The sequence below is a fragment of the Monodon monoceros genome, unplaced genomic scaffold (genome assembly GCF_005190385.1).
Source record: "Monodon monoceros isolate NGI ecotype Baffin Bay Population unplaced genomic scaffold, NGI_Narwhal_1 Super_Scaffold_20, whole genome shotgun sequence".
In the NCBI taxonomy this organism is placed as follows: domain Eukaryota; kingdom Metazoa; phylum Chordata; class Mammalia; order Artiodactyla; family Monodontidae; genus Monodon; species Monodon monoceros.
The window spans coordinates 66,092,402-66,109,563 of NW_021703777.1; positions in this window are offsets into that span (position 1 = coordinate 66,092,402).

A 17,162-nucleotide genomic window follows, 5' to 3' on the forward strand; every position below is an offset into this window, starting at 1 on the left:
TGAACATGGTGTATGATCCTTTTAATGTGCTGTTGGATTCTGTTTGCTAGTATTTTGTTGAGGATTTTTGCATCTAAGTTCATCAGTGATATTGGTCTGTAGTTTTCCTTTTTTTTGACATCTTTGGTTTTGGTATCAGGGTGATGGTGGCCTCGTAGAATGAGTTTGGGATTGTTCCTCCCTCTGCTATATTTTGGAAGAGTTTGAGAAGGATAGGTGTTAGCTCTTCTCTAAATGTTTGATAGAATTCATCTGTGAAGCCATCTGGTCCTGGACTTTTGTTTGTTGGAAGATTTTAATCACAGTTTCAATTTCAGTGCTTGTGATTGGTCTGTTTATACTTTCTATTTCTTCCTGGCTCAGTCTTGGAAGGTTGTGCTTTTCTAAGAATGTGTCCATTTCTTCTGGGTTGTCCATTTTATTGGCATAGAGTTGCTTGTAGTAATCTCTCATGATCCTCTGTATTTCTGAAGTGTCAGTTGTTACTTCCTCTTTTTCATTTCTAATTCTATTGATTTGAGTCTTCTCCCTTTTTTTCTTGATGAGTCTGGCTAATGGTTTATCAATTTTGTTTATCTTCTCAAAGAACAAGCTTGTAGTTTTATTGATCTTTGCTACCGTTTCCTTCATCTCTTTTTTATTTATTTCTGATCTGATCTTTATGATTTCTTTCCATCTGCTAACTTTGGTGTTTTTTTGTTCTTTTTTTCTAATTGCTTTAGGTGTAAGGTTAGGTTGTTTATTTGAAATGTTTCTTGTTTCTTAAGGTAGGATTGTATTGCTACAAAATTCCCTCTTAGAACTGCTTTTGCTGCATCCCATAGGTTTTGGGTCGTCGTGTTTTCATTGTCATTTGTTTCTAGGTATTTTTTGATTTCCTCTTTGATTTCTTCAGTGATCTCTTGGTTATTAAGTAGTGTATTCTTTAGCCTGCAAGTGTTTCTATTTTTTTACAGATTTTTTCCAATAATTGATATGTAGTCTCATAGAGTTGTGGTCAGAAAAGATACTTGATATGATTTCAATTTTCTTAAATTTACCAAGGCTTGATTTGTGACCCAAGATATGATCCATCCTGGAGAATGTTCCATGAGCACTTGAGAAGAATGTGTATTCTGTTGTTTTTGGATGGAATGTCCTATAAATATCAATTAAGTCCATCTTGTTTAATGTATCATTTAAAGCTTGTGTTTCCTTATTTATTTTCATTTTGGATGATCTGTCCATTGGTGAGAGTGGGGTGTTAAAGTCCCCTACTATTATTGTGTTACTGTCTATTTCCCCTTTTATGGCTGTTAGCATCTGCCTTATGTATTGAGGTGCTCCTATGTTGGCTGCATAAATATTTACAATTGTTATATCTTCTTCTTGGATTGATCCCTTGATCATTATGTAGTGTCCTTCTTTGTCTCTTCTAATAGTCTTTGTTTTAAAGTCTGTTGTCTGATATGAGAATTGCTACTCCAGCTTTCTTTTGATTTCCATTTGCATGGAATATCTTGTTCCATCCCCTCACTTTCAGTCTGGATGTTCTTAGTTCTGAAGTGGGTCTCTTGTAGACAGCATATATATGGGTCTTGTTTTTGTATCCATTCAGCCAGTCTATGTCTTTTGGTTGGAGCATTTAATTCATTTACATTTAAGGTTATTATTGATATGTATGTTCCTATTCCCATTTTCTTAATTGTTTTGGGTTTGTTATTGTAGGTCTTTTCCTTCTCTTGTGTTTCCAGCCTAGAGAAGTTCCTTTAGGGTTTGCTGTAAAGCTGGTTTGGTTGTGCTGAATTCTCTTAGCTTTTGCTTGTCTGTAAAGATTTTAATTTCTCCATCAAATCTGAATGAGATCCTTGCTGGGTAGAGTAATCTTGGTTGTAGGTTTTTCCCTGTCATCACTTTAAATGTGTCCTGCCACTCCCTTCTGGTTTGCAGAGTTTCTGCTGAAAGATCAGCTGTGAACCTTATGGGGATTCCCTTATGTGTTATTTGTTGTTTTTCCCTTGCTTTTAATATTTTTTCTGTGTATTTAACTTTTGATTGTTTGATTAATATGTGTCTTGGCGTGTTTCTCCTTGGATTTATCCTGTATGGTACTCTCTGTCCTTCCTGCACTTGATTAACTATTTCCTTTCCCATATTAGGGAAGTTTTCAACTATAATCTCTTCAAATATTCTCTCAGTCCCTTTCTTTTTCTCTTCTTCTTCTGGGACCCCTATAAGTTGAATGTTGGTGTGTTTAATATTGTCCGAGAGGTCTCTGAGACTGTCCTCAATTCTTTTCATTCTTTTTCCTTTATTCTGCTCTGCAGTAGTTATTTCCACTATTTTATTTTCCAGGTCACTTCTCCGTTCTTCTGCCTCAGTTATTCTGCTATTGATCCCTTCTAGAGAATTTTTAATTTCATTTATTGTGTTGTTCATGATTGTTTGTTTGCTCTTTAGTTCTTCTAGGTCCTTGTTAAACGTTTCTTGTATTATCTCCATTCTATTTCCAAGATTTTGGATCATCTTTACTATCATTATTCTGAATTCTTTTTCAGGTAGACTGCCTATTCTTTTGTGAGGTCTGGTGGGTTTTTACCTTGCTCCTTCATCTGCTGTGTGTTTCTTTGTCTTCTCATTTTGCTTAACTTACTGTGTTCAGGGTCTCCTTTTTGCAGGCTGTAGGTTTGTAGTTCCTGTTGTTTCTTGTGTCTGTCCCCAGTGAGTAAGGTTGGTTCAGTGGGTTGTGTAGGCTTCCTGGTGGAGGGGAATGGTGCCAGTGTTCTGGTGGATGAGGCTGGATCTTGTCCTTCTGGTGGGCAGGTCCACGTCTGGTGGTGTGTTTTGGGGTGTCTGTGACCTTATTATGATTTTAGGCAGCCTCTCTACTAATAGGTGGGGTTGTGTTCCTGTCTTGCTAGTTGTTTGGCATAGGGTGTCCAGCACTGTAGCTTGCTGGTCGTTGAGTGGAGCTGGGTCATGGCATTGAGATGGAGATCTCTGGGAGATTTTTGCCATTTGATATTACGTGGAGCTGGGAGGTCTCTGGTGGACCAATGTCCTGAACTTGGCTCTCCCACCTCAGAGGCACAGCCCTGACACCTGGCTGGAACACCAAGAGCCTGTCATCTACACGGCTTAGAATAAAAGGGAGAAAAAAAGAAAGAAAAAGATTAAATTAAATTAAATTAAATTTTAAAAAGAGTTATTAAAATAAAAATCAAAAAATAAGTGTTAAAAAATTTATTTTAAGTAATTTAAAAAAAGAAAGAACAACCAAACCAAAAAACAAATTCACCAATGATAACAAGCATTGAAAACTATATTAAAAAAAAAAAGGACAGACAGAACCCTAGGGCAAATGGTAAAAGCAAAGCTATACAGACAAAATTGCACACAGAAGCATACGCATACCACTCACAAAAAGAGAAAAAGGGAAAAAAAAAAATGTATATCATTGCTCCCAAAGTCCGCCTCCTCAATTTGGGATGATTCGTTTTCTATTCAGGTATTCCACAGATGCAGGGTACATCACGTTGACTGTGGAGATTTAATCCACTGCTCCTGAGGCTGCTGGGAGAGATTTCTCTTTCTCTTCTTTGTTCTCACAGCTCCTGGGATTCAGCTTTTGATTTGGCCCTGCCTCTGCGTGTAGGTTGCCTGAGGGCATCTGTTCTTCACTCAGACAGGACAGGATTAAAGGAGTAGCTGCTTCAGGGGCTCTGGTTCACTCAGGCCGAAGGGAGGGAGGGGTATGGAGTGCAGGGCGAGCCTGCAGCGGCAGAGGCCATCATGCTTTTCTTGGCTTCTTTTGAATGAACTTTTTTATCATTCAAATCCCTACTCCCCAATAGTTTAGAACAATATACTCTGTTTCTTTTCTTTTGTTACTTTATTTAGTTATTTTGCTCTTTGGATCTCTTTTTTTAAAAAATTAATTAATTATTTTTTTGCTGCGTTGGGTCCTTGTTGCTGTGCGTGGGCTTTCTCTAGTTGCAGTGAGCGGGGGCTACTCTTTGTCGTGGTGTGTGGGCTTCTCATTGTGGTGGCTTCTCTTGTTGAGGAGCATGGGCTGTAGGCACGTGGGCTTCAGTAGTTGCAGCATGTGGGCTCAGTAGTTGTGGCTCACGGGCTCTAGAGCACAGGCTCAGTAGTTGTGGCACATGGGCTTAGTTGCTCCATGGCATATGGGATCTTCCCAGACCAGGGCTCAAACCCATGTCTCCTAAATTGGCAGGCGGATTCTTAACCACTGCGCCACCAGGGAAGTCCCTGGTTTTCTTATTGTAACTCACACCTTCTATCCAGGATCATTTTCTTTTCGCCTGAAATACATCCTTTAGTGTCTCCTTTGGTGATAGAATGCAGGTGATGAATTCTGATTTTGTTTATCTAAAAACATCTTTGTTTGGCTCTCATTCCACTATAAGACTCTTAGAGGAAAACATAGGCAGAACACTCTTTGATATAAATCACTGCAAGATATTTGTTGACCCACCTCCTACTAATGAAAATAAAAACAAAACTAACAAATAGGATGAAAATAAAACAAAACTAACAAATAGGACCTAATTAAACTTAAAAGCTTTTGCACAGCAAATGAAACCATAGACAAGACAAAAAGACAACCCTCAGAATGGGAGAAAATATTTGCAAACGAAGCAACTGACAAAGGATTAATCTCCAAAATATACAAACAGCTCATGCAGCTCAATATCAAAAAAACAAACAACCCAATCAAAAAATGGGCAGAAGACCTAAATAGACATTACTCCAAAGGAGACATACAGATGGCCAACAAACACATGAAAGGATGCTCAACATCACTAATTATTAGAGAAATGAAAATCAAAACTGCAATGAAGTATCACCTCACACCAGTCAGAATGGCCATTATTTAAAAATCTACAAACAATAAATGCTGGAGAGGATGTGGAGAAAAGGGAACCCTCTTGAACTGTTGGTGGGAATGTAAATTGATAACAAACACTATGGAAAACAGTATGGAAATTCCTTAAGACTAACAAGATAACTACCATATGACCCAGCAATCTCACTCCAGGGCATATACCCAGAGAAAACCATAATTCCAACAGACACGTGAACCCCAGTGTTCATTGCAGCACTATTTACAATAATAGCTAGGACATGGAAGTAACCTAAATGTCCATCAATAGAGGAATGGATAAAAAAGATGTGGTACATATATACAATGGAATATTACTCAGCCATAAAAAGGAACAAAACTGGGTCATTTGTAGAGACGTGGATGGACATAGAAACTGTCATACAGAGTGAAGTCAGACAGAAAGAGAAAAATATCGCATATTAACACATATATGTGGAACCTAAAAAAACCTGGTATATATGTTCTTATTTACAAAGCAGAAATAGGGACACAGACGTAGAGAACAAATGTATGGACACCAAGGGGGGAAGGGAGGGTGGGATTAATTGGGAGATTGGGATTGACATACGTACACTGTTGATACGATATATAAAATAGCTAACTAATGAAAACCTACTGTATACCTCAGGGAACTCTACTCAATGTTCTGTGGTGACCTAAATGGGAAGGAAATCCGAAAAAAAGGGGATATAGGTGTGTGTATATATATATATATATATATATATATATGAAGCTGATTCAGTTTGCTGTACAGTAGAAACTAACACAACATTGTAAAGCAACTACACTCCAATAAAAATTAATTTTTTAAAAAAGGGGGGTTGCTCTGAAGGTGTTTTGTAGATCTGTAAAGTCCAGAATCAGTTGACTTTAAGTTAGGAAGATTATCCTAGATAATCTGTGTGGGCCTGATTCAATAATGGAAAGGCCTTAAAAACAGAGCTGAGGCTTCCCAGATTGAAGAAGAAATTCTGCCAATGGACTGCTATTTCAGCCTGTTTCAATGAGTTCCGGTCCACGCTTCTGAGGGCCTGCCATACAGATTTCAGACTTACCTAGCCAGGCCCCACAATTGTGTAAGCAGATCCCTTGCAACAAGTACCTTCATATGTATCTCCTGCTCGTTCTGCTTCTCTGCTTGAACTCTAATGCAGCAGTTATTTTCTTTCAGCTAATTTTCTTTGAGACATTATGGCATTGTTTTCTGGCTTTCATTTTTTCTGTCAAGAACTCAGTTGTCAGTTTAACTGCTATTGTTTTGAAGATATACTCTTTCCTTCACCCTCTGGCTTCTTTTACAATTATGATGTATTTCAGTGTGAAAATCCCAAGCGGCAAAAATAAAAAGATATTCTGAGTCTCTGGAATCTGTGGATTGGTATCTTTCATTTTTTTTTTTTTTTTTTCCTGAAAAATGCTCTGCTATATATTATCTCTTCAGATATTGCCTCTTCCCAGTCTCTGTCTCCTTCTGGGATTCCAATCACTAACAGGTAAGAATTTCCCACCCTGTCTTTCATGTCTCTTATTTCTCCACAGTATTTTTCATCCTTTCATTTGTTACACATTCTGAGTAATCTTTTTTTTTTTTTTGGCTGCGTTGGGTCTTCGTTGCTGTGCGTGGGCTTTCTCTAGTTGTGGTGAGTGGGGGCTACTCTTTGTTGAAGTGCGTGGGCTTCTCATTGTGGTGGCTTCTCTTGTTGCGGAGCATGGGCTCTAGGCACATGGGCTTCAGGAGTTGTGGCACATGGGCTCAGTAGTTGTGGCTCACGGGCTCTAGAGCTCAGGCTCAGCAGTTGTGGCACATGGGCTTAGTTGCTCCACGGCATGTGGGATCTTCCCAGACCAGGGCTCAAACCCATGTCCCCTGCATTGGCAGGTGGATTCTTAACCACTGTGCCACCAGGGAAGTCCCCTGAGTAATCTATTTTGATCCATCTTTCAGCTCATGAATTCTTCTGTTACCAAACATGTCTTTGAGTTTTCATTTGGATTGCTGTAGCATTCATTTCTAGAATTTCATTTCCCAAATCTGCTGTCACTTTTAATGATTTCCTTCAGATATTTTCAAGCTTGTCATTTATATAATTTGTGCCTGATAATTCTGACATCTTAGATTTAGTTGAGTCTGTTTCTCCTGTCACGTTTTTCTACTGGTTTTCATTCATGTTACCTTGCTTTCTTGTGTATGTTTGCTTGCTGATCATCACCTTTAAGAAAAACTTGGTGGGTTCTCTGGTTTCTAGGCTAAATGAACCTTATTTCATAGAGGTTTTCTGCCAAGTGCACAGGCACCCCAGACGTGGACCATCTCACCTTGAGATTCTCTGGTTCACCCAGGCTATGCTTATGGAGGATACAAATTCTTTTAAGGACCAGTCTATAACATTTTTAAAAAAAATAAATGTATTTATTTTTGGCTGTATTGGGTCTTCATTGCTGTGCGTGGGCTTTTCTCTAGTTGCGGTGAGCGGGGGGCTACTCTTTGTTGCAGTGCTCGGGCTTCTCATTGTGGTGGCTTCTCTTGTTGCGGAGCATGGGCTCTAGGCACATGGGCTTCAGTAGTTCTGGTACGTGGGCTCAGTAGTTGTGGCTTATGGGCTCTACAGCACAGGGTCAGTAGTTGTGGCACACGGGCTTAGTTGCTCCGCGGCATGTGGGATCTTCCCAGACCAGGGATTGAACCCATGTCCCCTGCATTGGCAGGTGGATTCTTAACCACAGCACCACCAGGGAAGTCCACTATAACTTCTTAGGGACTCTTTCCTTGTTACTTTTTGTTTTTGTTTGCTTGCTTGTTTTTTTCCTTTCTGTTACTTCAGGGAGGTGGGAGCTTTGTTCTGATTTACCATTTCTTTAATTATGTAACTAATATTCTGTCTCCAATTACAATGTGTGGGGCTCCCCTTCACACACCCCTGCACCCCCCCATACCAAGCAGCTCTCTGACACCAGCTTAGTGTCCTACAATTCAACTCAATACTGACACCAGCTACCCAGAGATAGCATCAGATCCCATGGGTTAAGGGTTTATTCCCACAAGACTGTCCCCATGTTGATGTCAAACACAAGTCAAGGTTGTTATCTGTGCTTCTGAATAATGGGCTGTAAATCAAAGGTTCCCATGACCCCCTCCTTGGGTTTGACTAATTTACTAGAGTGGCTCTCAGAATTCAGGAAACCAGTTTACTCACTAGATAATTGGTTTATTATAAAGGGTATGAATCAACAGCCAGATGAAGAGATGCATAGGGTAAGGTATGGGCAAAGGGCTCAGAGCTTCCATGCCCTCTCCAAATGAGCCACTCTCTCCAATTCTCCACATGTTCACTAACTTGGAAGCTCTCCAAACCACATCCTTTTGGATTTTTATAGAGGCTTCATTATGTAGGCATGGTTGATTAAATTATTGGTATTGGTGAATGATTCCATCTATAACCCCTCTTTCATCACCAGAAATCAGGGGGTGGGACTGAAAGTTCCAACCCTCTGTTTATGGTTTGTTCTCCTGGCAACCAGTCCTCATACTTAGGCGGCTCCAAATGTCACCTCATTAACATAACAAAAGACACCTATGTTGCTCTCTTTGCTTAGGAAATTCCAAGGGTTTTAGGATCTCTTTGCTGGAAATGGGGACAAAGACAGAATATATGTTTTTATTATAAATTACAATATCACAGTAGCCTTTTTGGGTCCCTATGATGTAGGTAATGTCCCCTCTTAGTTTCCTCTTCTTGGGTGGACTCTGAACCTTGACTGTCTCCTTTGCCACATGAGACCGGGGAACTCAAGACTGAGTGTTCTGCATTAGGAGACACCTGAGCACAAAGAGGTTTCGGTGCTCAGATACTTTCCCTTGACTTTTAGGTTCAGGCTTTCCCCCAAAATTTAGCATGGCAGGTCCCACTCTTTTTTCTTTATTGTTTTTAATGTGATTTTAAATATATTTTATCCAACATTTTTCATTTTAGAGAAAATTATTATCTAGCCCATCATGATGGAAACTGAATTATTGTTTGTATAGGATATTACAACACACAAACTAACTTTCGACTTCCTTTTAACACTCCCCAGTCAGCTAGCCTGGGAGTGAAGAATCTTAGAACTGCATGCTAGATCTGTACTTCATCATTTCATCCAACAGGCAATGCATTTTCTAAAACTGGCTTCCAGGTACCCAAACCCCAACCATTAAAATAAACAAATTCAATTGTGAGCTCATCTACAGGCATGTTCTAGCAGGAAGGTACTATGCAGGGTCGGGTGGGAGGGTTTCCCTGAGAGCTTCTTTCTGAGAGTGTGGAGCTTGCAGAGACATACGGAGGGTGAGACAGAGATAGAACCTGGACTTAGAGTCAGTTCCTGGCAGGTGATCTTGCTGGTGATACAGGCAGTTAGAGGGGACCCTCAATATCCAGTGATTAGAGAAGGTAGCTAACTTCACCTGGAACTGGGGAGATTGGTTTCACTTGAAGCTAGGCTTAACAAGCAAGAGGCTTGAACCTTCTTAGAGAAGGAATAAGACTTGGTGGAAAGCATGGTGTGGTGTGGTTAAGAGAACAGAGCTGGGTCAGCAGGAGCTATTTGCTTTTGGCAGGGGTGGAGCAATGGGAGTTATCTGGGGGTGGGAGGAGTGTTTAGCAGCAGTGTTTTCAGGCGCAGAAGGCTTGGGAATGAGAGTCTGAATAGCCTAGAGGAGACCAAGGGCTTGGTGGGCTAGAACTGTTCCCCTATACCTCTCTTCTGGCAACTTATCTTGTCTACCAACAGCTTTTCCTCTCTGCCATTTCTGTTTCCTGCCCATGTAGGTCTCCTTTTCTCTGCTTACTTGAACTATGGATATAAATAGAGGTGAGTTCTGATGGCAGATCCTACAAATTAGTGTGCTCTAGTATCATGCTCAAAGAATATGCAAAGTTCTGCTGGGAGGTACAGAAAACTATAGGACAAGGGAACATCTTCAAGTTTTACTTCTGTTTGGAAGATTTGGGGAACAAAATTCTTTCTTTTTCTTTTTTTAAAGACTTTTTTTGATGTTGACTTTTTTTTTTTAAAGTCTTTATTGAATTTATTACAATACTGCTTCTGTTTCATGTTTTGGTTCTTTGGCCGTGGGGCATGTGGAATCCCAGCTCCCCGACCAGGGATCGAACCCACACTCCCAGCATTGGAAGTGGAGTCCTAACAACTGGACCACCAGGGAAGTCCCCAAAATTATTTCTTTATTCAAAGGAATAATTTACTTTATAGTCTTCTACTACCCACCTTCTTTTCTTAGCTTTCTCCATACACTTTTCCAGGGGATCATTTCAAGACCAGGGCTTCAGTTACCAAATATATGCAGTTAACTCTCAATTAACATTTATAGCCCTGGTATCTTTCTGAGGCTCCAGGCTCTTACACCTCAAGCTTTACAGGTCTAAAACTCAGCACAATCTGCTCTTCCCAAAGCATACATGTTCTTCTCCTGCATTCATTCATTCCTTCATCCACTCATTCAAATAGCTATTGGGCTCCAGGTACTACATTACACTAGGCACCGTAAGATGAATAATGAGCAAGATATATATGGTCCCTGCCTTCATCAAGCTTCTAGTTCAGTGAAGTATATTCATAAGAAAAGAAGAAAACTTCTCAGAACTGAAGAACATGAATCTCCAGGTTAAAAAGACCCACCAAGGGCCCAGAACAATAAAATTTTAAGACTGACCAAGAAAAAAATCATAAAATACCAAAAGACTTGGAACAAAGAAAGTATTTTTTTTCAGAGATTTTTTTTTTCACATTCATTCAAAGAAACTGGACTAGAATGACAGTAAGACTTTTAGTACCAACTGTAAAACTTGAAGACCACAGAAGAATGTCAACATTCTGAAGAACTGTTATCTTCAAGGGAGATTACTATGTCTTTCAAACTAGCAATTATGTATGAGTGTATTAGTCAGCTTCTTCAGAGAAACAGAGACAACAGTTTGTGTATTTACATATAAAAAGATTTATTTTAAGGAATTGGCCCATCTGATAATGGATTCTGGCAAGTCCAAAATCTTTAGGGTGCACCTGAAGGCTGGGGACCAGGGAAGAGCCAATTCAAGTCAGAAAGCCATCGGCTGGCAGAATTCCCTCTTGCTCAGGAGATCAGTCTTTGGTGTCATTTAGCCCTTCAACTGATTAGATTAGGCTCACCATGTTATGGAGTACATTCTGCTTTACTCCAAGTCCACTGTAGTGTGTCTGACATTAAGCTTTTCTTTTTTTATTGTAATGTATTGCCTGACATTAAGCTTTGATTACCAAGACATCCATTTCAAAGACCTCCATGCCGAATAAGCATGTTGCCAGCTCTATGATACAGCTACTAGTCAAACAACTAGATAAGAACCCAGGCCACCCTACCTATGAAGTTCCCTTTTCAGAAACCCTTGGGTAACCTAGATGACTGACCACTTGAATGGTTCCACTTTTCCCTTCCTGGGCCCTAATTGCCACTCTTACATTTTAAATTCGCCAATAAAAAGTGAACCCTAGGCACATCACCCTCAGACCCCAATTAAGGCAGAGCCCCAGGTCTGCGCCCCCCTCCCTCTTTTTCTACCTTTGACCTCAGTGTGTGGCCACTGGGTGTGCCATGTACCCTTCAGGACCTGTAATACATTTTGTTATTCAAAGTTCCCTCATGGTGTTTGCTTAGGTGTGTCTTCTGATCATAGTAAGAATCACAAGGGCCAGTCCAGCCACAACACTGGCTCCAGTCAAGGAAATGTCAGTGGGGGCCTCACCACAAGTAGTACGGACCAGGCAAGTGCCTCAGGCATCCCTAGCTGACAGCATCACTATCAACAGGCAGAGACTGACAGAACATCTACCTACGTAAACATTAATCTCATCCAAATACACTCTCAGAGAAACATCCAAAAAACTGTTGGACACATATCTGGGCACTGTGGCCCAACCAAGCTGACACATAAAATTAACCATCACAATGAGGGAAGAAAAAAATATTTTTAAAAATTCAAGGCCTCCAAAAGTTAACCTCCCATGTATCTTTTCCTATGAGCCCCTTAGAAAGCTTCAGAAAACAAGAGAGTAAACTAAGAAAGAAAAGCCACAGATACAGGAAAAGGTTCTCACAGGCTAGTCTCAGGGCAATAGCAATGCAGCAGGCAGAGGAAGCAACCTGGGCAGACAGGAGCAGCAGGATGGCGCTGTTCAGGGGAAGTAAATGGAAGATGGACTCTCTGATGTATTCCTGTATTTTTTCTCAGAGAGTCTCTGTGGGATGGTTACTAAGGGCACAGACACTGGAGCCATACTTCTGGGGTTTAAATCCTGGCTTTACTACTTTGTAGCTGAGTAATATTAATCTCCCAGTCTTCTGTTTCTTCACATGCAAAACTAGGAAGATTACACTATGTTTTGTTGGGAGGGCTGGTGGATGGACAGGATGAGCTAGGTTGTGTTTCTTAACAACCCTGAAATCTCAATGACTTATAACCACAAAGATATTTTTCTTTCTCATGCTGTATGTCCCGCGGGTTGGCTGGGGGTCCACACTTAAGCATACAAGTGGAGGGAGTCTCCATCACCTGGAATGACAGTGTTTTCTGTGGTAGGGGAAAGCAAAGTGGGAGTTACATACCAGCTCTGAAAGACTTCTGTCCAAAAATAACATGTCATTTCTGCTCATGTTCCACTGGCTAAAGCAAGGAACAGGCAGGGACAGGCAACTCTACCTTATGTCCAGGTGGAAGAGAAGGACGAGAATGCTGAAAGACACTCTACTGACCACCACAGACCCCCAAGCCCTCCCACCACAGGGAAGGAATCTGAAACTTTATATAAGAAGTGCACCATCTCAACGGAGGAACAAATGGGTCCTTGAGGAGGGAATAAGGAGAAGGCCGGAGGGAGGGCAAGGAGCCGTGAGTCCAGGGACACAGGTTTGGAGTTTAAGAGAGAGAAGAGAAATGTATGATTTCCTATGAGAAGTAGAAACTTAAGAGAACATGAGAGAGCTCTGACTAGGGCTGACAGGAATTCTTGTTAGATGACTGCCATGTAACAACACATATCAGAGAGGAACCCTCTGATAGCTCCTCAAGAAAACTTAGCAGACTTTCCTTAGGTTTCTTTAAATGTATCCAATCCCATTTAATTACATCTTCATATATTTATGGCTCATTTAACAAAGTCCTTCTTTCCCATATTCAACTTGTTCTGCAAAAATATTGTTTTTAAAATATTTTCCATGGTTCCAAAAAGAAAAAGAAGGGAAATTAGGTTCTTGTCTCACTTTTTAAAATGTATTTTAAAAATAAACTTATTTTGGAACAGTTTAGACTTACAGAACAGTTATAAAAATACTAAGTTCCCACATACCTTATGCCCATTTTCTTCTATTGTTAACATCTTACATTAGTATGGGATATTTGTCACAATTAATGAACCAATATTGATACATTATTAATAACTAAAGTCAATACTTTATTCAGATTTCCTTAGTTTTTGCGTTATGTCCTTTTCTCTTCCAGGATCTCACCCAAGATAACACATTGCATTTAGTCATCATGTATCTTCATTTTATTTTTATACAGATGAAAATCGCACACATTCACTTGTACTGAAAATAAACTGAATTCAGAGCTAGCTGACTGCGAGTTGGTATTTAAAACGCTCCAAGAGTTTTTTTTGGGGGGTGGGGGTAGGGCTGGTGGAGAGGGAGTGGAAAAGAAAACAAAAAACAAAAAACAAAAAACCACCACTCCAAGAGAAAACAAGATCTCCCCCTAGTGTTTAGAATAGAAAACAGCACCTTGACTTTCCAACTTAGTACTAATACAGAACAAATCGTCCTAAAAAAGTTTTTTTTGGAAATAATAAACATCATAGTTTAAATATCACCCACAGAAAGAGAAGGCACAGTCAACTACTAACAAAAATGTCAAACAACCTCAACAACAAAATGTCCTTGAAGAGAGAGGGAGCTGCAGACCTGGTCGGGGGTTCGTGTAAAAGCGAGCAGGGTTGGCGGGCAGGTATCCTCTGCGGCGCCCAGTATCACGCCTCCTAATAGGTAATCAAGGACTGAATGAGCAGTTTTCTGTGGGCTTACATTTTTTATATTCATTATAATATAATAGAATCAGGATTAATGAATATAAAAGGTAAGGCATTCAACTCCTGTGCTGTCTACTTCCCTAGTCTTGATGAGCATTACAGTTAGTAGCACTTTTCACCTTCCCCACCCCCAATGACTGGGTATCAGATTTCTGGCTATTCAAACATTTGAACATAGTGAAAAATCAAAAAGCATGTCGAGGGAGGCTTGTGAAATAACTGTCCCAAAGAAAGAGAAACAGAAACTTGGCATCCATGCAGAAATAGACATAGTCAAGGACTTAGAACTTACTGGCTATTCTTATATGTAATTCTAATAATTAGGATGATGTGATTTGGGTCCACATATGCACATGGTAAAGAATTCAAAAGTACAAAAAAGTATGCTGGTAAAATAAGTCTTTTTACTACTATTAACCTAGTCCCCAGTTCCCCTCTCCACAGGTCAGTCACCAGTTTCTTTTGCTTTCCTCTAGAGACAGTCGTTGTTAATCAAGCAAGTATCACACACAGATCTTTTTACTCCACAAATGGCACTGTTTGGCACTTTGTTTTCACTTTTAACACTGTATCTTTGGTATCATTCCACACCATTATATAGAATTATTGTATCTTGGTCTTCCTTATGGCTACATGATACTTCAGTGAATAACGTATCATAATTTATCCAGTGTCCTACTGATTGTCATTTAAGTTCAGCCTTTGCCACAAATAACACTATAATAAATGTTCTATATTCACATCTATACAAGCACACATACAGGTGTAATATAAATTCTTGGAAATCACTGGATCTACATTTTAATCTACACTGTAAATTTTGTTAAGTGTTACAAATTGCTCTCTCAAGAGATTCTCACCAACAATGCTTTCATTCAATATTTAAGTGCCTACAATGTGCTAGGCACTGTTCTAGGCACTTGAGGTACAATGATAAACAACTCAACGATCTCTGCTCCTGTGAAACTTATATCGTGTGTGTGTGTGTGTGTGTGTGAGAGACAGAGGAGTTATCAAGAATGACTCCAAAGTTTTCAGCCTGTTGCCATCAGCCAAGATGGATGCAGAAGGTTTGCAAGATCAGAAGTTTGTTTTGCATATGTACACCCTGAGATTTCTGTTGGATATCCAAGTGAAGATACTGAATCAGCAGATGGGTGTGTAAATCTGGAGTGCAGGAGATGGGTCTGAATTCCAGACATATAATAGATGATTTCTAAGCTATGAACCACTGAGTGAGTACAGAGAGAGAAGTTGACCAAGGACTGGGTCCTGGGATACATCAAATTAATAGCTGCAATTAAAAAATTGAGAAACTCTTGGTGAAACTGATAAGGGAGGAGAGGTGGGAGAAGGACAGGGAGAATGCAAGAATCCCCAAATATCAATACAGGAAATGAAAGGGACATCACTTCAGATTATATATTCATTAAAAAGAATCGTGAAAAACTTTACTAAAAACTATCTAAATGTACTTATCCACGATACATATAGAACTCCTACTGATCAGTAAGAGAAAGAAAACTCATCAGGCAAGCTAGCTGAACCAACTTCACAAGAGGATATCTAAATGATCAATGATCATATGGAAAAGCACTCAACCACATAAATTATCAAAGAAATGAAAATTTAACCCACAAAGATATCACAACACACTCTGAATGACTACAGACTGTCAATACCAAACATTGGCAAAGATGTGGAGCACTGCAGGTAGGAATGGGAGCTGGCACACCACTGTGGAAAACAGCGGCACATCATTTTACCCAGAAATTCCACTTATATACATATATCTAGCAGAAATGCATGCACATGTACAAGAAAGTTCATAGCAGCAGTACTTTGACTCCACTGATTTCCTCAATTGTTGAGGAACAACACTGCTTGCACTGAACATGCCTGGACAGTCTCCCCATCTCAAAGTCAGCAGATTAACCTGAATTCCATCTACAACTCAATGCTCCTTTGCCATGAAATCTAACACACTCATAGGTTCTAGGGATTAGGATGTGAATATCGTTGGCGAGCTATTATTCTGCCAACCACATTTTTACTTAATATAAGCATTTAATACTGTAAATTTCCTTCAAGTTACTTTAGCTGCTTTCCCCAAATATCAATGTTTTGTACCTTCATTTTCATTCAACTCAAAATATTTCCTAATTTCTCTTGTGACTTTGTCTTTGATGTGTGGTTATTTAAATATATGTTTTATATAAAATTTCCAGATAGTTGTATTTTCCAGTTATCAATCTTACTGTAATTTATTTGTTTTTTATTTTTAAATTTTATTATCACTTATTTATTTTTGGCTGCGTTGGGTCTTTGATTCTGTACACGGGCTTTCTCTAGTTGTGGTGAGCGGGGGGTTACTCTTCGTTGTGGTGTGTGGGCTTCTCATTGCAGTGGCTTCTCTTGTTGCAGAGCACAGGCTCTAGGCGCCAGGCTTCAGGAGTTGTGGCTTGCAGGCTCTGGCGCGCAGGCTCAGTAGTTGTGGTGCACGGGCTTAGTTGCTCCGTGGCATGTGGGATCTTCCCGGACCAAGGCTTGAACCCATGTCCCCTGCATTGGCAGGCGGATTCTTAACCACTGCGCCACCAGGGAAGCCCCTATTTCTGTTTTATTCAGAGAATAAAATGTGTTAAAAAGTCGTTCTTTTTGTTTTCTATAATCCAGCATATATTTTGGTTACTATTCCATTTGTACTTAAAAAAATATGTATTATGCTGTTATTGGATTGAGTATTCTTTAAATGTCAATTCAACCAAGTTGCTTGATAGTGTTGTTCAAGTCTTCCAAATCCTAATATTGTCTATTTCCTCTTTCAGCTCCATCAGTTTTTGCCTCATGAATTTGAAGACTTTTAGGTGCGTACATTTTTAGGACTGTTACAGCTTCTTGGTGAATTGACCTTTTATCATTATGTAATTTCCCTTTTTTATTCCTGGCTAACCTTCCCTGTTCAGAAGTCTACTTCGACAAATGCAATCACTCTAGCTTTCTTTTGATTGATGTTTGCATTGTACGTCATTCTTCATCTTTGTATTTTTAACCTACACGTTCATATTTATATAAAACATATAGTTATAAAGCATACAGCTGAGTGTTTTTATGCAATCTGACAATCTAATTTGGTGTGCTTAAATCATTTACAGTT